The sequence below is a fragment of the Aethalodelphis obliquidens genome, unplaced genomic scaffold (assembly GCF_003676395.1).
Source record: "Aethalodelphis obliquidens isolate GAN/ISIS:26980383/991018 unplaced genomic scaffold, ASM367639v1 scaffold2, whole genome shotgun sequence".
Taxonomy (NCBI): Eukaryota; Metazoa; Chordata; class Mammalia; order Artiodactyla; family Delphinidae; genus Aethalodelphis; species Aethalodelphis obliquidens.
The window spans coordinates 93,289,218-93,314,839 of NW_020837946.1; the positions used below are offsets into that span (position 1 = coordinate 93,289,218).

General features: G+C 37.5%; 1 protein-coding gene across 12 annotated transcripts in view; it reads right to left on the reverse strand.

The window, feature by feature from the left end:
• R3HDM1 (R3H domain containing 1) overlaps positions 1-25,622 on the reverse strand; it is a 181,318-nt gene that overhangs the window by 149,323 nt on the left and 6,373 nt on the right. Inside the window, exon 1 of one of the 12 annotated variants that reach the window (XM_027132183.1) lies at positions 829-939. The exons of the other annotated variants lie outside the window; for them this stretch is intronic. The gene's annotated coding sequence lies outside the window, so the exon portion shown is untranslated. Of the gene's footprint in view, positions 1-828; positions 940-25,622 lie in introns of those variants that run through there. 12 annotated transcript variants of the gene reach the window in all.

A 25,622-nucleotide genomic window follows, 5' to 3' on the forward strand; every position in this document is an offset into this window, starting at 1 on the left:
AAAATAAATATATAAATTTATTTAAAAAAAAAAAGAAAGAAACTTGCTAAAATACAGGAATAAGGTAGGGATAAAGAGGTGAATGCACCTAGCCAACCTAAAATTAGTTCAACTGTTCAGGTTTTCATAAACCTGAAAGTGTAAATAAGACTGAAATGAAAATTTTTATAAAACTAAGAAGATAAAATTTTTCAAAAGGGACTTCCCTGGTAGCACAGTGGTTAGGAATCCACCTGCCAATGCAGGGGACACGGGCTCAATCCCTGGTCTGGGAAGATCCCACATGCACCACAACTACTGAAGCCTGCGTGCCTAGAGAGTGTGCTCCGCAACAAGAGAAGCCACCTCAACGAGAAGCTCGCGCACTGCAATGAAGAGTAGCCACCGCTCGCTGCAACTAGAAAGCCTGCACGCAGCAATGAAGACCTAATGTAGCCAAAAATAAATAAATTTAAAAATTTGTTAAAAGAAATTTCGAAAGTCTAGGTATTGATAAGTGATCTCCCATTTTTCAACAAATGATGTTAAGAATTGGTAAATGTGATATCAATCCCCAGGAAAATTATTACAAAAAAAGCAACTAAAAAATACATGATCACTAATTACTATGAACTAGCACAGAGTAAATCATGTAATACTAAACCTTGTATTTTTTTTTGATAGGGTTACTATATGGTTAATATACTACAGACTATATAATTTATGATTTCAGAAAAGTTACTGACCAAATATCCTATGGAAATTTGCCATACTGGAAAATGCTGGCTAGAAAGATCAAATGCAAAGCTAACATTCACTTTTTGGAGCAAGTGCTTAAAATGCACAAACCTTGAAAATCTGCTATCTCAGCCTCATCCAAAGCCTGGATGCCCATATGCCTTATTCTACAAACAGCCATTAGTCATCCTCTGTGAAGACACTGAAAGAAAACTAATAAAAGATGGATTTCATTATAACCCCTTGAGTATCACCATATGACGTCCAATGGCCTGTTTCTCTTTAAAAATAAATATCCATGATTCCTTTAATCATCTCCTCTGTGATATGGTTTCTAGATTTTCCTGGTAACCAGTCCTCTGGACTAACTTTGTCAATTTTTCCTTTAAAACTCTGCTGCCTTTAATTGAATAGACGTGGTTGGACTTGCTCCCAGTACAACAGAAAGGTAACCTGACCTAAACAAAAAGCCATGTCTACAATTGGATTAACTTCTTAATTGTCATTTTACTGTTATAAAACAGTAAAGCTGAACAATTAAGATGACAGTCTTTTTCTCATGAACTGACTCAATTATCTAACCACGTGTGCAACTGATTTTTCTAAACTTAAATGCAGTTTATCATATTCTAGTTTACATAACTTTTACTTTGAGCCTATTTTTTTTATAGTTTAATATATTATTCTGTTTTCTTCTAAGTTAACAGAGCAGAGAAGACCTAAAAACTATCCTAGGATAATAAAAAGCTGCCATAAAGTGTAAATTTATCAAGAGGTAGAAGGGGAACCAACAGATAAAATGGAATCAGGACTCTGGCTCACTATAAAGAGAGTAGTTTCTCTCACACATGGAGTTGTCCAACAGTGGAATAGGCCATTTCATAGAGTGTGCAGTATAGAGACTCCTGACATCAGAAGCATTCTTCAGGAATCTGCTGGGGTTAGGGAGTCAGATGAGATTACACGTGTATTAGTCAAGTATGTTGTGATAATTAACACCTACAACTCACTGGGTTAATACAAAGACTTTTGTCTCTCACTACATGTTTGATACCAGTCAGGTGACTGTCTAGTACAGTTAGTAACCTAGGGCCCACGGCTTGTTTTCATATGTCCTTTGAGCTACAAATGGCTTTTTCATTTTAAAGATTTGTGAAAACAATATAAAACAACAACAACAAAAGAATGTGTGACAGAAATGGTATGTGGTCTGCAAAGCCTAAAATATACCATCTGCCTTTCATTCGGTGACTCAGATTTGGCTACTTACATCTTGTGGCTCTTTGCTTCTTTCTCAAAGTGGTTCTGCCATCTCAACACCTAGCCTCCACTATGGTCTCTTCTCACACTCCAGAATGAGTCATGCGGCACCACCTAACTGCAACGGGGCTGGGAAGTGTGCTGTTCCAGACGCCCAAGGAAGCAGAAGAATACTGGCATGGGAAAGCACTGTAAGTCTCCGTCACTGCTTGTATACTTTATTCTAACTCAGAGATTCTATGATTCTATATATTTCAACTATAATTTTCATTTTTAGTATAAATCTTAATGAAGTGGTTTTAAAATTGATTTAGAAAGAACGTATCAAAATATCACAGCTGGTGGTAGAGTAAAAATGCTTTATGTTTGAGTTAGAACTAAGACAAAGGAACCTAAATATCATCTGCAGCATGTCTAGATTAAATTCTTTAGTTTGCATAGCCTTCGAATTTTAGTATGGCCACAATGTTACTAATGAATCATAAAAACCTGAAATTTTAAACATTACATGACTGGAACAGAAGAACTGATAAGTCTTGCAGAAAAATACGTATGTGTACTGACTTTGTAAATGAAAATAAAATAAGTTCTATGCCATTACTGCAGGGAAAACTTCGTAATTTGGTCATTTCAAAATCTCCTCACTTCTCACTGAATTGACTTAGTAAGTATGGAACAGCTGCAAGCTGAATTATACATGATGATAGTGAAATATTTTATAGATTGTTTAGCCATATCTACTGGGCATACTAAAAGACATAAATTAGAGTATCTCTTTTTCCTTTAGTCTAGCAAGTGAATGTTTCATTGCTTTTAAGAAGACTTCATTTACACAAGCATACCAAGCATTAAAAAATTAGTTCAGGGCTTCCCTGGTGGCACAGTGGTTGAGAGTCCGCCTGCCGATGCAGGGGACACGGGTTCGTGCCCCGGTCCGGGAAGATCCCACATGCCGCGGAGCAGCTGGGCCTGTGAGCCATGGCAGCTGAGCGTGCACGTCCGGAGCCTGTGCTCCGCAACGGAAGAGGCCACAACAGTGAGAGGCCCGCGTACCACACACACAAAAAAATTAGTTCATAGTTCAAAATTGTTTTAAAAATCACACGTAAGTCAACATACCTACTCTATTCCAATCTGTCAAGCACAGGAGGAAACTATATAAATATAGTAAGAAATACTTAAAAATGACAGGAAAAAAAAAGGAAATTAATTGTACCAGAATATGCTTTTATACTAGGAAGACAGAAAAACAATTTTAAGAGTGTACACCTCACAAGCAAATCACAAAAAATGGGACTTCCCTTACATAAGATGTTAATAATCAACTGTCAATATGCAAAATGAGGAGGGAGGTATGAGAAATTAAATAAGAGGATGCACGAAAATATTTAACTCAACAAAGCTCACCAATATAACTATGAGAAAGCTAAAAACTTGAAATTGACTTCACCTGCACATTTCAAAAGGCTAAAGGGCTCTGTCAGGGCACAGTTCAAATATTCATTGGGATAGATCTTTCAACTTACTAGCAATAAGAGACAATGAACTACGAAACAACTGTCTAAAATATTAAATTACAGAATTAATGGAAAAAATTACAAAAATCAAGGAAATCAGAATACAAAATGAATCCAGTGATTTTTTCCAACATCTCAAAACATTTTAGGGGACAAAATATTAAACTGGTATTAAAGAATGAAAATAAGGATGACAAGTAACATATTTTGTGAAATCATGAACATCAGTGATAAAGGTATCTTCGTTTTCAGGTTTCATTAAACAAATGATTTTAAAACGGAAGTAGATCAAAAAGTAGTAACCTCTAAGTTTTGTGTAATTGTATTTTGCCTTTCAAAGAAGTCTTTATGAATTTTCCTTAAAGAAAAATTCTGCTAAACATTTCCATTAGGAAGGCCACAGGTATTATTGGCAAATAACCTGAAACTGTTTAAAAGTATTTTTTAAAACATGATTATCAAAAAAAAACCCAAAAAACCATGATTATCGCTTTAAAGATTTAAAAATACATTTATCCACCTTAAAAATGGAAAATACTGACCAAATCACCATGAAGTATGTTCAGGGACCTTGGTTTGATAAAACTAAAAATTTCTCCATTTCCCTTGGCAACCAATTCCAAGAACAATACTTAGTACTGAAATCTCTTCCCTAAATCTCCCTAAGCTACATTTTAACCCCATTTTCTGTACTCAGTGAACAATAATATATACATTATCAATAAACAGCCCAAGTATTACAGTTCCAAAGACCTCCAATAAAAAATTTTAATTGTTGGACTACTGGCCCCTCATTTCTTTAGCTTCCATTCCAAGGTGGTGAAAGGATGGGGACAATAAAGATGGTAATGACTAACACTTGAGTGTGGCACAGCAGGTGCTATGGTCTAAATGTTTGGTCCCCCTAAAATCCTTATGTTGAAATCCTAATCCGATGTGATGGTGTTAGGAGGTAGGGCCTTTGGAAGGTGCTTAGGCCATAAGCCCATAATTCATGGAGCACTTATGAATGGAATTGGGGCTCTTGTAAAAGAAACCCCACAGAGTTTCCTAGGCCTTCTACACTGCAAGAAGTCTGAAATCTATAACCCAGAAGAAGGTCTTCACCAGAACCCAATCATACTGGCTCCCTGATCTTAGACTTCCAATCCAAATCTGTGAGCAATACATTTCTGCCGTTTACAAGCCACTCAGTCTGTGGTATTCTGTTATAGTAGCCCAAACTAAGACAGTGAGTGCCAAACACATGTACGTGAATTAAGTCATTTAATCCTCAAAATAACCCACTGAGATAGGCATCAATATATATTTATCCCATTTTACAGATGGGGGAAATAAAGGCAAGGAAGGTTTTGTAAAATGCCTAATGCCTTAAAGCTATCAAATAGAGGGGGCAGGATACTATTCAAGGTATTCCAAGTCTAGTGAGCTGTGCTGTCTAATTAGGTACTTACTAGCTCATGTAGCTGTTTAAATTTAATTAATATTAAATAAAATTACAAATTCAGTTCTTCAGTTGCACCTGCCACATCTCAAGTGCTCAGTAGCCACATGTGACTAGTGGCTACCATGTTGGACAGTGAGGATATGGAACATTTCCATGATTGTGCAAAGTTCTATTGGAGAGTACTGATCTGTCTGCAGTCTTAGTCACCACATAATATACCTTTCTTGTATGTGAAAAGTGATATGTGCTTACAGAATTGTCATTACACTTGAACGAATTAAACTATAATTCAATATTTCTGCTGTTTTGTTATTCCTCCCCACCCCAACTCATTATCATTTAATGACATCTACCACACTGAATCTCTTAAAATGTGTACTTCTCCAGCACTGTAGACTCCAGGCCTCAATGTGAAGAAATATAGGGCTAATGTATTCTAAGATCTTATGTCAAAATTTATTTTGGACTGTAACATTCCTTCATTTATGGGTCCATTATTTTGTTCAATGAATGATGACTATATATATATACTATCCTCTGTTATTTCTGTCTATTGAATGCCCTGTTCCTCTATTTCTTCTATTTCACCACTCACCAGTGGCCTTACCCTGCACTTGACTCAACATCCACTTCCAGCCCCAGGGGTGAGAACATGACCTAGGCATATACTATACACCATGAACTATACTGGACACATTTCAGGGTAGAACTTGTGACTTAAGTTGGGTCATTTAGAATGTGCCCTAAGATCTTCCTTGTCACCAGCTCATTCCTACAGGGATCAACAGCTCTAAGGACCAAGTAAGCCAGGATTTATAGGCAACCAGTTTTTCCTGGTAACATGGATGAAGTTGTCTACAGAATGCCTGCAGAGAGGACATAAGAGGCAGATAATAGCATTTGAGGCCTGGACATAGCATTCATATGAGTTATGAATTTCCCCTTTTGTTGAGTTAGTACGCTTTGGATTTCTGTTGCTTATAATTAAAGGAACAAGAGAAAACTAATAAGAGATGAGTTCAAAGACCTTTGGTATTGTGTGGGAAGGACAATAAGACACTAAAGATATACTTAGGTTAAACATGAATGGTTAAAAAGGGTAATCACTAAAAGAAATAAAAAACAGAGTGCATAACTTCCACGTTAGTAAAGCAAAAGCAAAAAACCCAAAAAACAAAAAAACAGAAGCAAACCAACAACAATAAAATACTATCTTAAGATAACTATATTGCTAATTACCACTAATTAAGCCTGTGTACCACAACTACTGGGCCTGTGCTCTAGAGCCTGCGAGCCACAAGTACTGAGCCCGCGTGCTGCAACTACTGAAGCTCGCACACCTAGAGCCCATGCTCTGCAACAAGAGAAGCCACGGCAATGAGAAGCCTGCACACCACAATGAAGAGTGGCCCCCACTCGCCGCAACTAGAAAAAGCCCACGAGCAGCATCAAAGACCCAATGCAGCCAAAAAATAAATAAAAATTTTTAAAAAATGAACTTATCCCAGATTTATAGACTAAAATAATTATAAAATAGCCAGCTAACATAGGTATCTGAATTTTGGTATCAGCATTTCTTAGATGCTTGACACTTTTAACCTGAGTATGACTGAGTTGTAAAAAATCAAGTTATAAGTTTATAAGCCTTCTTAAATGTCTATTAAGGCAGAATTCGAATTGAGAATTAAAAAATCTTGTAATTATACTATACTCTTAGATTGATTTATTAAGAATTGACTGGGGACTTCCCTGGTGTTGCAGTGGTTAAGAACCCGCCTTTCAATGGGGGGGGATGCAGGTTTGATCCCTAGTCAGGAACTAGATCGCACACGCATGCTGCAACTAAGAGTTCCCATGTCACAACTAAGGAGCACATGTGCCGCAACTAAGGAGCCGGCCTGCCGCAACTAAGACCTGGCGCAACCTAAAATAAATAACAAAATAAAATAAATTTAAAAAATAAACTTATTAAAAAAAAGAATTTACTGAACACTAGTTAATCTGAAAACCACATATACTGAGTATTTTTGCATGTCTAACGTAGACCTCTGGAAACAGCATGAAGCTATACAGTATTTAATTTTATTTTGATAAATAGCTTCGATAGTTGCTAAAAAAATACTAATACTCCTCATTATATTATTACTTTACGAAGGACCTAATATTTAGGTTTCTAGTTACATGTACAGCACATTTTAACACATTTTGTGTGTCATTAAATAAAATAGAGTCTGATTTTTAAAAAGTATTACTTAAAACTGAAGCCCAAGAAAGCTATGATAAAAACAAAACACACCTACAACACAACAAAAAAAACAAACAACTCCATTCAAAAATGGGAAAAGAAGGGGATTTCCCTGGTGGTGAAGTGGTTAAGAATCCTCCTGCCAATGCAGGAGACACAGGTTTGAGCCCTGGTCTGGGAAGATCCCACATGCCACGGAGCAACTAAGCCCATGTGCCACAACGACTGAGCCTGTGCTTCAGAGCCTGTGAACCACAACTACTGAGCCCACGTGCTGCAACTACTGAAGCCCGCGCACCTAGAGCCCGTGTTCCGCAACAAGAGAAGCTACTGCAATGAGAAGCCCGCAGACTGCAATGAAGAGTGGCCCCCGCTGGATGCAGCCAGAGAAAACTCGTGCAGCCAAAAGTAAATAAACAAATAAATAAATTAAAAAAAAAGAAAAAAGGGAAAAGGAACAGAAATGTCTCCAAATTAAATATACAAATGGCCAAACAAGCACATGAAAAGGTGCTCAACCTCAATAATCACTAGGGAAAACGCAAATAAAAACAACAAAGAGATAACACTTCACGCCTATTAGGATACCTACTATTAAGAGAGCAGAAAATAACAAAGAGTAGGTGAGAATGTGGATAAACTGGAACTCCTGTGCATTGCTGGTGGAAATGTAAAATGGCGCAGGCACTGTGGAAAATAGTATGGTAATTCCACAAAAACTTAAAAACTGAATTATAGACATACCTCAGAGACACTGCAGTTTCAGTTCCAGACCATCATAATAAAGTGAATATTGCAGTAAAGTGAGTCAAACAGACATTTTGGTTTCCCAGTGCACAAGTCATATTTATACTATATTATAGTCTAGTAAGTGTGTAATAATAGCATGTCTAAAAAACAATGTATATACCTTAATTAAAAAATAGTTTATTGGAACTTCCCTGGTGGCGCAGTGGTAAAGAATCCGCCTGCCAAAGCAGGGGACACGGGCTTGATTCCTGGTGCAGGAAGATCCCACATGCTGCAGAGCAACTAAGCCCATGTGCCACAACTACTGAGCCTGTGTGCCACAACTACCGAGTCTGCATGCCACAACTACTGAAGCCCATGCACTTAGAGCCCATGCTCCACAACAAAAGAAGACACCACAATGAGAAACCTGAGCACTGCAACGAAGAGCAGGCCCCGCATGCTGCAACTAGAGAAAGCCCACGTGCAGCGACCAAGACTCAACGCAGCCAAAAAGTAAATAAAAAATACTTTATCACTAAAACATGCTCTCATCTGAGCCTTTAGCGAGTTGCGGTAGTAATATCAAAGATCATCATAACAAATATAATAATGAAAAAGTTTGAAATATTGTGAGAATTACCAAAATAAGACACAGAGACAAAGTGAGCAAATGTTGGAAAAATGGTGCTGGTAGACTTGCTTGACAAAGAGTTGCCACAAACCTTCAATTTGTAAAAAACGCTTATGTGAAGTGCAATAAAAAGAAGTATGTCTGTAGTATATGATCTAGTAATTCCACTTCTGGGTTATATACCCAAAAGAACTGAAAATGAGGTCTGAAAGAGATATTTGTACACCCATGTTCACAGCAGTATTATTCACAATAGCCAAAAGTGGGAAACAACCCAAATGTCCATTAACAGATGAACAGATAAACAAAATGTGTTATATACAGAAGACAGATTATTATTCAGCCTTAAAAAAGAAGGAAGGAAATTCTGACACATGCTAAAACAGGATGAACCTTGAGGACATTATGCTAAGTGAAACAAGCTAGCCACAAAGAGACAAATACTGTATGATTCCACCTAAGTTACCTAGAGTAATCAAATTCATAGAGACAGAAATAGAATGCTTGCTGTCAAAAGCTAGGGAAGAGGGGAATGGGGAGTTGTTTTTTAATAGGTATAGAGTTTTGGTTTTGCCAGAGTTCTGGAGATTGGTTGCACAATGTGAATATACTTATTCACAAAACTGTACACAAAAATGGTTAAGATGGTAAATTTTATGCTATGTGTATTTCACTACAATAAAAAACAAAAACTTTTCACCCATCAACAGTATCAAGATGTTTTTTGCCCTATGTTTAGGACTGCAGACACACAAACTCATAAAAGTAAATGAGAGCACATATTAACTATATATTAGTACCACATTCCAATAAGATTGTACTGGTATACAGATAATTGGAGTCGAAATATACATAAATTTCACACACATATATAGCTCATACATGTGAAATAAGGAATTACTGGATTTAAACATGTTGAAAGGTTGGGATTAATAAATCAGATACAGGAATCCTTACCACAGCAGAGAGCTTCAGCCTTTCTTCCTGCCACCACACACCTGAGAGCCCAAGAGATATAATATACTCCTTTCTGAAATCTTCTCAAATGGGAAGAAAGAAAAGGTATCATTTGAAAGACACTCCCTCCTCTTATCTCCTTGAGGGAAAGCAATCTTTTCCCTTCCCATTTAAAATTTGTCTAATTCTAGAAGTACAAAGAAAAATGCACAAATGACAAGTTTGAGAACAAATAATGGAAGGAGCAGGAAATGGGATCACAAACACAGGTCATTAAGCTTCTTAAGGGCAAGTCAGAATTCTACCCTAGTCCTTACAGGGTCTCCTAGAAATCCTATCATAGTCCCTGGTACACAGTTAGGGATCAACACATTCTAAAGAGAGCTGGAGTAGGTTTGAAGAAAAGGGACACCTCTTCAGTTGAGACTGGTAGAAGAAAAAAGAGGAAAAGTATTGAGAGAGACTTTTAAAGTATCCACGGTTAATTCGGTGACCCCAAAACTATAATAAATAGCCCCAATATCTTCACTAAGAGAGGAGAGAAATTTATGTACGAAAAAAAGGGTAGGAGGTGGCAGGCGACTTAAAGAGAGAGAAGAAAAGACAATCCGTAAATGCAAGTTTGGAAATACAAGAGAGATAGTTATAAAAGGATTACAATCACCAAGTCAAAGCAGAAAGTAATTAACACTTTTTAAAAAGGTTAAACCTGCTTAGTTCTCTATCTTCTTTCAACAGCCCCCACCTATCAGAAAAAGCCTAAAAAGAAGACCATGTGGATGACCCAGAAACGAAGGTCGGGACACTGGTCTCAGTGAAGTAAGACAGCAGGGAGAGTTTACCATGAAACAAAATGGGTGAGCAGCTGGCCAGCCCTCCGAAAAGGTTCTTTAGTGAGGTAATTTTAATATGGCTTGATAGAACAAAAGCATACTACAAAACCTTTTTTTCCGGTTAGTATTCTTTAGACTCGGCAATTACATTACCAGTTCCTTCTATGGCAGAATTCAAAACAGGACCATGTTAATCAGCACAGTTTTGAAAATCAATTCTCTTAACTAGGCAGAAGCACAAGTTCCTCAAGTAGCCCTGAAGACATGCTTCAGCCTAGAGGAAAAAACTGAGAATATCAGGAAGGATAAGGACAGTTCAGCGCTCATGCTCATATCAACTAATGCCAGTGTTGAGACTGGGATATGGTATTCATGGGATACGGACATTAGGAGTAAGTCATCAGCTCATTCAATAAAGTTATCTCCCAGCTATCAGACTGTAATCGCTTTTTATTGGAGACATGAAGGAGAGAAATTTTATGCAATTTTATGCAAGCCAAAGTTTTGACAGAATTTTAACTTGAAGTGGAATATCTGAATTTTTGAAAAGGAAGTTTATATTTCTAAATCTGTTTCTAAGTAATTTTTCCTGAGCTGTAAGTCTGATCTCTACTATTATCTCAAATCAATACAAGATATCTAATTAGATTCAAATCTACAAACATTTATTAAGTTCAATTGTGTACAAGGTATTATGATCAAGCTGACAAAGTTTTTGACTCAGGTAATTTTAAAATGGAGCAGTGTCTCTGACTGGGTGTAGGGGAAAGGCAGGTGGTAGCAGAGGTTAGGGTTGTGTACATGATGAACTACACATAATCAAGGTACACAGTAATAACTGATATGAAAATGACACCCACACACATATATATAATGCCACAGGAAAACACATGGGAGAGTACACTTCTGGGTTGTTGTTTTTTTTTTTAACATCTTTATTGGAGTATAATTGCTTTACAATGGTGTGTTAGTTTCTGCTTTATAACAAAGTAAATCAGTTATACATATACATATGTTCCCATATCTCTTCCCTCTTGCATCTCCCTCCCTCCCACCCTCCCTATCCCACCCCTCTAGGTGGTCACAAACCACCTAGCAGATCTCCCTGTGCTATGCGGCTACTTCCCACTAGCTATCTATTTTACGTTTGGTAGTGTATATATGTCCATGCCACTCTCTCACTTTGTCACAGCTTACCCTTCCCCCAACTTACCAAGTGGATTTGTAATGACTTATTAGATTGAGCTCCTCCGGGGCAAGAGTACATATCATTGATTTTTGTATTCTCAAAGCCAGGGCTTGGCACATGGCAAGTATTCACTAAATGATTTTTTCAAGGAATGGCTGATTAAACAAATGAGTGAACAATAGAGTGGAATCAAATTAGAGAGTCTTAAATGCTTATTATTTTCTTCCATAGGAAATTAAATGAAAATAATTCATGCCGTGTCACATTTAAGGGACAATTAATTCCTAGGAAATAAAAGAAGGGTAATATAATAACAAAAATGAAAATAGAAAATTAATATAAAAGCCTAAAAATATTAAAAGCACACAAATTCCAGTGATTTACCACTGTGAAAAAACCTGCACTATTAGATTCTCACAACCCTTTAAAAGTAAAGCATTTCCACCACTTAGGGTCATGAATTCAGCTTTAAGATAAACAGTTGAACTGTTTATGTCTATTTCTTCATATTTTAAACACAGTTTTTATTTGTACATCTGAATTAAGAAATCAAACAATGAGATGAAAATAGGAAAATACTCGTCTCATTTTACCCTCAACTCTACATTTATAACTTCTAGGGATTCTTTGACATTCCAAAAAAGGCGGGGGGATATTCTTAAGCTGAATGTGCTTTATTCTCTAAATATATATATTTTAAAATAAAGGTCAAGAAAGTAATGACAAGGACCTACTGTACAACACAGGGAACTATACTCAATATTTTATAATAACCTATAAGGGAAAAGAATCTGAAAAGGAATATATATGTATGTATATGTATAACTGAATCACTCTGCTGTATACCTGAAACTAACACGATATTGTAAATCAACTAAACTTCAATTAAAAAAAAAAGTAACGAAACAGTATAACTTTGGATCATCACATACAAGGAGGACCCAATATGTTTGAATCTTTCAGGACTCCAAATGTTGTCTACGATTCATATTACTTGAAAACTCATAATATTTTCTAAATTAAGCCATACTCTAATTCTATAATAGTAATGATATATCTTTCTCTCCCTCTCTCTTCTGGGTCTGGTATTATCACTTTATTATAAGTAGAGAGATTTAAAAATACTTAGAAAAATAAAGAGGTGATAGATTGACTATCGAAGACAATTTAAAAATAAATTTCCTGACAACCACAATGGAAGTAGGAAAGGAAAAAGGTCTACAGCATAAAGAGGAAGAGGTGACATAGAAACACAGAGTCCCAGTAACAATAAGGCAATGAAATCTGTATCAACACTATCTTGCTCAAAAGAATCTCTAGTAGTTCCCCTTGACTCAAAGGACACAAGTCAATCCTTCAGTTTGGTATTTAAGATCCTCTACTATTTTGCTCAAATTTAACTTTCCACTGTGATTTCCCCTCATCCATTCTAGACCACAGCCAAGCTAGGCAATTCACCTTTCATCACCTGTACTCACCGGTGCTCCTCTCTTTATCTAGAATGCTCTTCCACCCATTTTTGCCTGGTCAATCACATCTATTCTCCAAGCTCTAGCTCAAACTCCTACTTACTGTTTGCTCTACGTTTTCATGATCGACTTTCTTCCTCACAACTTTCCCTCACCAATCCAGTCCAGCCATTCGTTACTCTTTGGAACTTCTCAAGCATTTATTATACCATGTCGTTAATCGGTCATGTAATTATTTGCTCCATTCGCTCAGCTAAATGTGTACAAATGAAAAGTCACTAGCTCTTGAATTTTAGAGAGAAGAGTACCTGCTCTATAAATATGGACAAGTCTTAATAACAACTCAATGTAATCTTCTTCCCATGCATAATTCTCAATGATTTCCTCAAGTTAAATTAATGGGTCATTTCATTTCTCTACTCAGTGACTGTATCCTTAGAAGACAAATTATAATGGCAGACTTGCCAGAGTATCAATTAGAAAACCAGCACATCTTCAAAATATACACTTTGAATACAGCTGATTGTACATCAATTGTACCTCAATAAAGCTTTTTAAAAAAGTTCCTCCCCCCATCCAAAGAGTTTCTGGATGAGCTACTACAGTGTGGGTACTTAGATTTAAGGCTGTGTTGCCTGGTATCATAGGTAATAAGTTAGCTGAAGTTTCCGGTAATGGAGACATCATGAGGCAACAGCTATGCTGGGATACACATAAACTCCTACCTTTTAAGCCATTTCCTAACTTATTTCTTAACTCTGTTGCATTGGTGCTAAAAGGTAATCAATCATATAAGCAAGTATGAATGGCTCAGCACAAGACCCTCCACAATTAATGCATACTACTTTATACTGAGTCAAATGTGTTCACTCATCTTGAAGACAAAAACTGTACAATTAACAAAAAAATATATCTTAAAACCCAGATGGGCATCTCTGACACCTACTGTATAGATATCTTATAAGTTATGTAGATATCTTACAAGTGCTTGGCTTACAAACAACCCTATGTGCAAATATTACCAAAGCTCACTGACCCCCAAATAAATAAAACCCAACAGTACTACATTCTATCTTCCTTCTAACATAGCCTCAACGTCTGAAAGTACTTCTGCCTCCCTCCATCCCCATTAATTCTTTTTTTTTTTTTTTTTTTCCCCTGCGGTACGCGGGCCTCTCACTGCTGTGGCCTCTCCCGTTGCGGAGCACAGGCTCCGGACGCGCAGGCTCCGCGGCATGCGGGATCTTCCCGGACCGGGGCACGAACCCGTGTCCCCCGCATCGCCGGGCGGACTCTCAACCACTGCGCCACCAGGGAAGCCCCATCCCCATTAATTCTTGCTCCTAGTTCTCAGGTATGAAGAACACCTTCATGAATTCTCTTACTCTTACCTAACTCAAAGGAAAATATTATTGAGAAGCTCAGCTTTGTTCACTGCCTCTTACTAGAGGTCTGTCCTGAGATCATCCTACTTCCAGTAAATTATTTCACTTTACTTACTGTCTCATACCCTCCGGCCCCTACAAGCCAGTCCAATGTGCATGTTGATACTCCTCCCCGATCATCACTTTAAGGAGATGGGTGGTGCTAGGCTATCAGGTTAGATTATTTCTCTCCAATTTTAACTTGGAACTCACTGTCCCACTAAAACAATGATAATGGGTTTTGGGTCTTAGAGCAACACCAGCATTCTGCTAGAATGATACATTACAAATGTGCTTGACCCTGAAATTGCTAGAAACATAGCTTCACACCCCTTTCTTCTGGAGCTTCTAATTTAGTAGATAGCAAGTATGTATTTAAGTAAGTACTCTAGGTTAATTGTCAGTAGGTTGGCCATATATAATTTATCATCCAAATCAGGGCATACTTCAGAGTGAAAGATGGCACTTTTATAATTAAGCCAGGACAACAGGCATAAACTGGGACTATCCCAGGCAAACTAGTAAGTGCCCTATTTATCAGTTAAGTTTGGAAAACACTAATGAATCACTCCAATTCTCCAATACGTCTTGGAGCTAATCCTTTAATGTGTTTGTATACATACTGGTATTTTATATGGAATACAGTGCCTATATACTGATTAACTGTAGAGTGCATAAGAGCTACACAAACGACATTTAGATATCAAAGTTCACATAAAATCAAGTGGCCAATAAGAAGCACGGGAGAAGACTCTCAACAACTTTAATAATTAGAGAAATGCAGATCAAAACCACAAGGAGATATTACTTCACATCCACTAGGATGGCTATAATCAAAAAGACAGACAATAACAAGAACTGACGAGCATGTAGAAAGACAGAAATCCTCTCATATTCCTACTGGGGATGCAAAATGGTGCAGCTACTCCAGAAAACAGTTGATGAGTTCCTCAAATGGTTAAACAGAGTTACCATATGACCCAGCAATTCCACTGGTAGGTATACACCCAAGGGAAATGAAAACATATGTTTATACAAACACTTGTACAAGAATGTTTATAGCAGTGTCATTTATAATTGCCGAGAAGTAGAGACTACGCAGATGTCCCTCAACTGATGAACTGATGAAAAAAATGTGGTATATTCATGTAGTGGCATATTATTCAGCCACAAAAATGAATGAAGTACTGATTCATCCAACAACATGGATGAACCTTAAAAACCTTATGCTTAAGTGAAAGACAGTCACAAAAAATGACATACTGTGTGATTTCATATATATGAAATTTCCAGAAGAGGCAAACCTATAGAGACTGAAAAGTAGATCAATGGTTGTCTAGGGCTGCAGGAAGGGGAAAAGAACATGGAGAATGATTGTTAATGGATATGGGGCTTCTTTTTGAAATGATAATGTTCTAAAACTAGATTATGGTGATGTTGCATAACTTTGTGAATATATTAAAACCTAATGAACTGTGAACTTAAGTGTATTTTATGGTATGTGAATTATATTCCAATAAAGCTATATTAAAATATCAGCATAAAAAATTCAACATTGGCCAATAAATTTCAACATGATTTATATGTCAGGTTTTATACTAACTCTTTAAAAAGCCCACACCAGGGGACTTCCCTAGTGGCGCAGTGGTTAAGAATCCACCTGCCAATGCAGGGGACAAGAGGGAAGGTCTTTTAAGTACGTAAGTAAATAGTTTTAAGCGACTGGCAGTTCTAGGAGTAACATTATAAAGTCTAGAAGAACAAAGTATGGAGTCTGATAGTAATTTGTCTGACAAGCTATCTATTTTGAAATATTCCCCAATAAATGTGCCCTTATTACATTCTGGGACTAAAAAAATAGGCACATTAAGTGACCTGATTAATTCCTTTATCCTTGATATAGTATAAAACTGGACTTGGAGTATAAAGTCCTGGCTAGGCCATTAACTGGTTATGTTAACTTTGGTTAAATAATTTAATATCTCTGAAGTATAGGATGCCAAGTGAAAAGCTGTGTGAGAAATGAGGGCAAGACAAAAATGCTTGTATTTAAATTTTACCACAGGCTATGTAAAAGCAATTCAATTAATGGTTATCTGACCACCAACTTTCACTTGGTTCTCTATTGTGCATTTAGAAGGCGTAAATCTCATGTAATCCTTGGAACCTCATATATTTAATTAAAAAGGCCACCCACTGAGACTCAGTTTCTACTTTATCATAGTTCCATTAATCCTGTCTTATCTTTAAGCAAATTTGTCCAAAGACGAGGGGAAGAAGAGGAGGACAAGTAGGATGAGGAGAAAAAGGAAATGGAAGCTGCAGCCATTTATAATACGGAAATTCTGACTCAAGTGGATCCCAGATTAAGTCGTGAGCTTCTTGAAGGCAGAGGTATGTCTTTAAGAAGAACAGAAGCAATTTAATTACTAGCCATTTCTGTGATCTTAGTGTAACTTTCACAAACAAGAACACCAATTATCCCTTACTAGCATTTCTGCAAGCATTTTCACAAATGCCACATAAACCAAGAAAAAAATGACACAAGAAAAGATAAACAAGCCCTTTCTAAAATTAAAGGATAGGCGTTAGATGCAAATAAAGTAGTTATAAGCTTCATTTAACATTTGAGTCAATCCTCTTAACACTATCATTGGATTTTCCATTTTAGTAGTAAGGTAAATGAAACCGAAAAGTTGTGTAGCTGTATGCAGTTTTCAGAAAAGCCATGAAGTAACTTTCGTATGCCACAAATACAGCTTGAATACTATACTAAAAACCACTTTACTTTTTTTACTTGAATTAAATTTCAAAATCACCATTCATTAAAAAGAAAATTAACACTCACAAAAAGCTGTGGTATGTGTACACTGGATATTATAACAGTATAAAATCCTTTGTGTAATGCGGTATGGCAATGGGAAAATGTCATTCTTAATTTATCATATGGATTTAACAAAACTTAAAGAGCTACAAAAAACACTCCATGTCATGAATATAAAATTTTAAACTTGGGGACTTCCCTGATGGCACAGTGATTAAGAATCCACCTGCCAATGCAGGGGACACGGGTTCGAGCCCTGGTCCAGGAAGATCCCACATGCCATGGAGCAACTAAGCCTGTGTGCCACAACTACTGAGCCTGCGCTCTAGAGCCCATGCACTGCAACTACTGAGCCCATGCGCTGCAACTACTGAAACCCATGTGCACTAGGGCCCATGTGCCGCAACTACTGAAGCCCATGTGCTCTAGGGCCCGCTTGCCGCAACAACTGAGCTCGTATGCTGCAACTACTGAGCCTGCGTGCCACAACTACTGAAGCCCGCGTGCCTAGAGCCCGTGCTCCACAACAAAGAGAAGCCACCACAATAAGAAGCCTGCACACTGCAGCAAAGAGTAGCCCCCCGTTGCCACAACTAGAGAAAAGCCTACTTGCAGCAACAAAGAACCAATGCAGCCAAAAATAAATTAATTAATTAAAAATTTTCTTTTTAAAATGTAAACTGCCATTCCAAAATTACAACAAATAGAAGTAATAATCTTTATTAAAAAAGCAAGTGGGGACTTCCTTGGTGGTCCAGTGGTAAAGAATCCGCCTTCCAATGCAGGGGACGCGGGTTTAATCCCTGGTCGGGGAGCTAAGATCCCACATGCTACGGGGCAACTAAGCCTGCGTGCCACAACTACTGAGCTCGCATGTCTCAACTAGAAAGCCCGTGTGCCACAAACTACAGAGCCCACACGCTCTGGAGCCCGCACCACAACCAGAGAGAGAAAACCTGCACGCCACAACCGGAGAGAAACCTGCGGGCCACAACAAAAGATCCCACACGCCACAATGAAGACCCAATGCAGCCAAATTAAAAAAAAAAAAAAAGCAAGCAAAACGCATTCATAACTGAAAAAGTCATGCCTCTCTGGATCAAGGACAATTCACATACAACGTCAGACTAACATATTCTTTAAAAACTTCTATCTCTAAAATTCAACGACTTTATATGCTGAAGTACTAACTTCTAAGTAAAGACGCTCTTAATTACACCTAATTACCTAAAGTCAATCAGTGGACTAGAAAAAACAGGTTAATTTTAAAGTTTCAACAAAAATATAAAAAAATTTTAAAAGAGGGGATGATTTTAAATAATCTTCTTACCTGCTCTTTATATTACTGAGAACAGCAAGAAATCACATAAAGTATGACAGTATTCTCAGCTAAGTTATGAGTTAATTTTGTATTAAAAATTCAAGAGTTAGGAAAAGAATGGAATAAAGAAGAAATGAAACGGGACTTCCCTGGTGGACCAGTCATTAAGAATCCGCCTTCCAATGCAGGGGACTCGGGTTTGATCCCTGGTCGGGGAACTAAGATCCCACATGCCATGGGGACAACTAAGCCCGCGTGCTGCAACTACTGAGCCCGTGTGCTCTGGAGCCCGCTCGCCACAACTTGGGAGAAGTCCGCATGCTGCAACGAAAGATCCTGCATGCTGCAACTAAGACCTGATGCAGACAAATAAATAAAGAAGAAATGAACCAATGTGTTTCTGTGCAGTATATTGCATGTTAGTATGTATTTCTTATTTATTTGTTTGTTTGTTTATTTATTTATTTATGGCTGCCTTGGGTCTTCGTTGCTGCACGCGGGCTTTCTCTAGTTGCGGTGAGCAGGGGCTACTCTTCGTTGCAGTGCGTGGGCTTCTCACTGCACTGGCTTCTCTTGTTGCAGAGCACGGGCTCTAGGCACGCGGGGCTCCAGAGCGCAGGCTCAGCAGTTGTGGCGCACAGTCTTAGTTGCTCTGCAGCATGTGGGATCTTCCTGGACCAGGGCTTGAACCCATATCCCTGCATCGGCAGGCGGATTTTTAACCACTGTGCCACCAGGGAAGTCCCAGCACGTATTTCTAATTTGAAGATTTAAAACTTATTCTCAAATACTCTTGTGAGTCGCTTCATTTACAACTAAAAATCAGAAAGAGCACACAGGTGGCCATCAACAGAATAGAAACACCAACTATATATTTACTCAATAAAATACTGTTCTAGTATAAAAGAAACTATTCATACAAGCAACAACTTGAATAAATTTGAAAAACATGCTGAGTGAAAGAAGCCTTACACAAAAGAATACATATTGTATAATTCCATTTATGTAAGTCCTAGTACAGGAAAATGTAACATATGGTGGAAAAGAATCAGAACTTTTGGTTCTTGTTTCGTGGGGTGATGATATTGTTCTATATCTTGATAGACAGGGATGTATATAATTTGTAAAACTCACTGAATGGTATGTTTGTGATTTGTGCATTTTTCTGTATGCATATCTACCTATAAAAATGTAACCAAATACTGAATTCTAGTTACTTATATGCAAGCCAAAGTGTTCAGGACTGAAGTATACTGATCCTTGCAATGTATTTTGAAATGCATCAAAAAATAAGATTGATAAAGGATAAAGTTAATAGAACAAAATGTTAATAATTATAGGATTGAGTCATCCAAAAAATTTTGTATGCTTGGAAAATTTCATCAGCATATCTGTGAAAAGCAACCTAGATGCCACAAGACACTAGTGCTATGTCTAAGTACAAGGGAAAAATGATTTTGAATTTAGCATTCCATACTACCAATCAGGTATGATGGCAGAATACAGACCTCAGGCATATAAGGTCTCCAAAGCTTTACTTCCTAAGCAATCTTTCTTAGGAAGATACTTCAGGCTACTATCAAGCAAAATCAGTGTAAAAATCAAGAGAGAGGAAGGATCCACAGGATCCAGCGAACAGTTGATTCAACCTAGGAGGGCAGTGAAGTCAAGTCCCAGGATGAGAGCAGGATACAGAATCCAAGAGAAAATCTCTGAAGGAAAGAGGCCTCCATGAAACAGACATTGAATAACTTTGAGGATATGTTGATGGTACATTATTATTTGTCAATCAGGAAAAAAAGAAAGAAAATTAGAAACCCCAGGAAAACTGAAAAAACACCCTCCAAAAAACCAGGAAATCCATGCTTCTAATGTGTAACAAAACAAATTGACATGGATTTTGATGAACTGATGGAAGCTTAAAAAAGAATCCATTTGGGCTTCCCTGGTGGCACAGTGGTTGGGAATCTGCCTGTCAATGCAGGGGACACAGGTTCGAGCCCTGGTCTGGGAAGATCCTACACACCGCGAAGCATCTAAGCCCATGCGCCACAAATACTGAGCCTGCGCTCTAGAGCCCGTGAGCCACAGCTACTGAGGCCCGCGCACCTAGAGCCTGTGCTCCGCAACAAGAGAAGCCACTGCAATGAGAAGCCCGTGCACCGCAGCGGAGAGAGGGCCCTGCTAGCGCAGCTAGAGAAAGCCCGCGGGCAGCAACGAAGACCCAGTGCAGCCAAAAATGAATAAATTAAATAAGTTAATTTTTAAAAAACTAGTAAAAAAAAGAATCCATTTGACTTTTGATGCTAAGAACATTCTAGTTCTCTTCAAGTGACTCATCAATTCTGATAATAACAGTAGATAAGGGAATAATGATCAATTACAGATCCACTGTACTGTTTGATTTTTTCATGTATGCATTGTTTTGATTTTTTTGAAGTTTAAAAAATATATAAACTTTCCAAAAAGTTAAGTTTAGAAATGTACCAAGTTCTACAATAGCTCAGCTTGTCAGTTTTCTATTGCAGTAAAAAAAAAAAAACAAAAACACCCGAAACAAAACAAAAGTTTACAATCTGTTGAGTATACTGAATAAACATGAAATGTTTTTGATTTCGAAAGACACAGAAGTTGGCGATATTACCTGAGTAGAATCACTCAAATCTAAGCATCATTTTTTTCAAATCGACTTGACTGTTATCAAAATGATCTAAAAATAGGTTTTAAAAGTGTCCACCAAGACTTTCATTTCCTACGGTCATACCACCTTGAGGAAAACAAAATCTAAAATCACAAAGATACCATTATCGTCTAGTTGCCTGGTTCTCTGACAAGATCTAGTGTGCTTTGAAGACTAGCTGTAGATTCTCTGCCCACAACAATATGGAATATAACCCAGCAAATCTAAGAAGGGCGCTAAACAGCTAGGGGGGGTATAAAGGGGCGAAGTACCTACTGAGGACATCTGTAGGATTAGTCCTCCAATTTCTCTCATTTTAGACAACAGGGCCAAGCAGGAGGGTCTTGGGCCTGGGCAACTAAAGTCTCCCATCCCTACCAACACTTCTGTTCTCTGGGGGTGTGAAGGGAGGGGGAGAAGGACAGGTGACTGATATTGATGCACCTTTATGATAACATTTCAACTGTGTCTGGGACCAGCTGGATCTCCTCTTCTCTGACTACACTGTCCTTCCCTACACTCCCCCGCCAATATATATATATTTATCTCTACCATATAGACATATAGTAGAGACAAGTCCCTTAAGAATGCAGTCCTGTCACTAGAATAGTTCAAGTAAAGGCTACATGATTATCTGCTTGATTTTCCCATCATGTAAGGTCCCCACAAGAGCCTGCTCAAAAAGGCATGAGTCGGGTATGTACCCATCTCCCCATTCTAATACACCCTGAAAGAAAAAAGGAAAGGAAAAGCAGCTAATTTTATGAAAAGCTGCGCAGGTAACTGTCACTGGACTGATCCTTGAGAACCACTGAAGTTGGACCAGATGACCTCTCACATTCCAATACAACAATTTACCTACTGGTCTATGTAAATGCAGGTAATTGTAAGAAAAACTACCGCATCTCTTGGTTTAGCACTGAAAAGACAGGAAACCTTTGATAAGTGGAGATTAAAGATTTGGGTTTAGACTTTGCAAATGTCCCTTAAAACTCAGTACGTTTGGGATTAAGAGGATCTACAGTGGAAATGATTCACTTAGCTAGTAAATATGCATAGTTGACAGCCCCAGAGCCACACTCTAGAGTGTTCTTAGTGTACTTGTTCCTTTAAATCCTAACTGTCTTTGGGAGAACACTGCTGAACTTCAGTAAACAAGTGTAATTTCCGTCTCCATCCAAGTATGCCCCCGTGCCATGGCCTTTGTACTTTCTGTTCCTCCTACCCAGAATGTTGTTCTTCCCTCACATGACTCGTTCCCGCATTTCAGTCTGGTGTTTGTTCCAATGTCAAGAGGTCTTCCTGACCAACCTGTCCAAATTGGACCCCACACCTCATTCTGTTTCTCAACCTGCTTCGTAAAAAAACTGCAATAATGTCTATCTGAAATTTGGTTCAATATTTATAGAATCACTGAGGATTTGGAATCATTTATATTTTAATTCAATTTTATTAATTTTAACTAGGAAAATACATTCTGAAGAACCATTCTCTAATTTAAGGGCAGAATTTTTGCATTTTCCTTCATTCTTCCAAAAGTTAATAGCAGGACTGCAGTAAGGCAACAAATGGTCTTAAAGGAGACATCAACTTACTCTCCCATTTCTTAGAAATTCCTTTACCCTTTTTGTTGGCTCTTCTCTTCTGTACTTGTTTGCTATCGTAATATGTAGTTAAAAGGACTGACAGTAGAAAATTTTCTGAATAAAGTTCAGCTTTTAAGTAAATACTATACAATGAACCAAATTTACATGAAGGTTACCATGCTGTGGTATGTACACTTTCAGTGGAAAAAAATTAGCTAATCCTATAGAATAGAGGTGGACAAATATAAATGAAAAAAGACAAGCCTCAGTTCTTTGGTGGTCTTTATATACCCAAATCTTTACAGGCATGATCTTGTTTCCTCCCTATAAAAACCCTAAAAGGGAGTGTCATTATCCTCATTTTACAGAAGAAGAAAGACTGAGAGGCTAAATAACTTGCTCAAAAATCACATCAGCTGTTAAGTGGCAGACTTATGACTTTCACCAAATTTCTGAGTTTCCAAAGATATTTCTTTCCACTGAACAAGCTGTTCTCAAAGTATGGACCAATGACCACTGCAGATCATCAAAATGCTTTCAAAGGGTGCACGAGGTCCTCCTCTTTCCCCTACGTATCTGTATGAGGCCAAATTGTCTTATGTTTCTACCAAAACCACATATCATATTAGAGTGAATGCAAAAACATATATGAGAACCTGGCTATCTTCTTATTAACCAGACATTATGGAGATCTGCAAAAATGTAAGACAATGCCATTCTTCTCGTTATGTTTTCGTTTTGAAAATATATTTTTCGTAAAATATGATACAGTTATCCCTCAATATCCATGGGGGATTGGTTCTAGGATCCCCCTTGGGTACCAAAATCCATGAATGCTCAAGTCCCTCATATAAAATGGCACAGTATTTGCCTATAACCTTCATATATCCTCCGGTATACTTTAAAGTCATCTCTAGATTATTTATAATACCTAATGCAATGTAAATACTACATAAATTGTTGTAAACATAATATAAATTCTATATAAATAGTCTCCCAAACATGGCGAGCTGTTTTGTTTTTGGAACCTCCTGGAAATTTTTTTTTTTTAAACTATTTTTCGACTCACTGTTGGTTGAATCCATGTATGTGGAACCAACAGATATGGAGGTTCAACTGTATTTAGGTTAACAAGCAGTAAGTTTATTACTTTTCAAAAAATGAATCACTAAATAGTAAAGAAATCCTCTCAATATTGTTAAAATGGCAATATTCCCCATATTGCCAAATTGACCTACCTATTTGACACAACCCTATCAAAATCCAAGCTACTTTCTTGGCAGAAACTGGCAAGCTGATCTTAAACTACGTATAGAAATAAAAAGGATCCAGAATAGCCAAGCAATCTTGGAAGAGAATAACAAAGTTAGAGGACTCACATGTCCCAATTTCAAAACTTTTTTACAAAGTTACATAATCAAGCATTGTGGGACTACTGGCATAATGACAGACATATAAATCAATGGAATATGTATCCACCTAGAGGGATGGGATAGGGATGGTGGGAAGGAGGTGCGAGAGGGAGGAGATATGGGGATGTAGGATATCGGGATGTATGTATATGTATAGCTGATTCACTTTGTCATACAGCAGAAACTAACATACCACTGTAAAGCAATTATACTCCAAAAAAGATGTTAAAAATAAATAAATAAATAAATAAATAAAATGGAATAGAATTGAAAATTGAGAACTAATCTTCTACAGTTATGGTCAACAAAGGTGCTAAAACAATTCAATGGAGAAAGAATAACAAATGGTGCTGAGATTAAGAAAAAAAAAAGGATACCTGCATGTAAAAGAATGAATTTGTACTCCTACCTCACACCATACACAAAAATTCATTCAAAATGGATCAAGATCAACCATATCACAGAAAGTGTACCTTCCCCAAATTGGTGGCCTACAACTTGTACTTCTGACCTCCTCACAATCTTCCCACATGCTTTAAAACATTTAATACTTTTGTATGAAAAGGTTCATGGTCGCATTATAACCATAGTATAACTTAACAAGCACTAATATCATTTTCTTCCCCCAAATTATACCTCATTTGCTGTCTTTACAAGAGAACAAAATCTTTTATTTTGTTTTACAGATGATCAATTGCTTAAAATGCAATTATTTAGTTGAATAATGAATGTACAGCCTCCCTTGACAAAATCCTTTTCTAGCAACAGGAAAATGAACAATATAGATGACTGATATCAGATTCTTTCTAGTTCATATGAAGTGAGCTTGTAAAGTGAAAGGCAGCAAGCCCTAATAAAATAAGAATGAACTGGCATTTAGGGGAAACAAGGCATATAAAATGAAAATGGAAACTGCGTGTTGGGTATGCTTGACGTAGAAGTATTTCTATTGCATGCAGATGTACATGAACAATAAGAAATGTATGACTGGTATTTTGCAGAGGATATTTGTTTAAAAACAGAGGCTTTGGGACTTCCTGGTGGCGCAGTGGTTAAGAATCTACCTGCCAATGCAGCGGACATAGGTTTGAGCCCTCGTCCAGGAAGATCCCACATGCTGCAGAGCAACTAAGCCCGTATGCCACAATTACTGAAGCCCACGTGCCTAGAGCCCGTGCTCTGCAACAACAGAAGCTACCGCAATGAGAAGCCTGCACACCACAACGAATAGTTGTCCCCGTGCCACAACTAGAAAAAGCCCACATGCAGCAGGGAAGACAAACGCAGCCAAAAATAAATTAATTAATTAAACAAAACAAAACAAAAAACAGATGCTCTTTTCCCAATACTATACAGGAACATACATATAAGTAAAGGG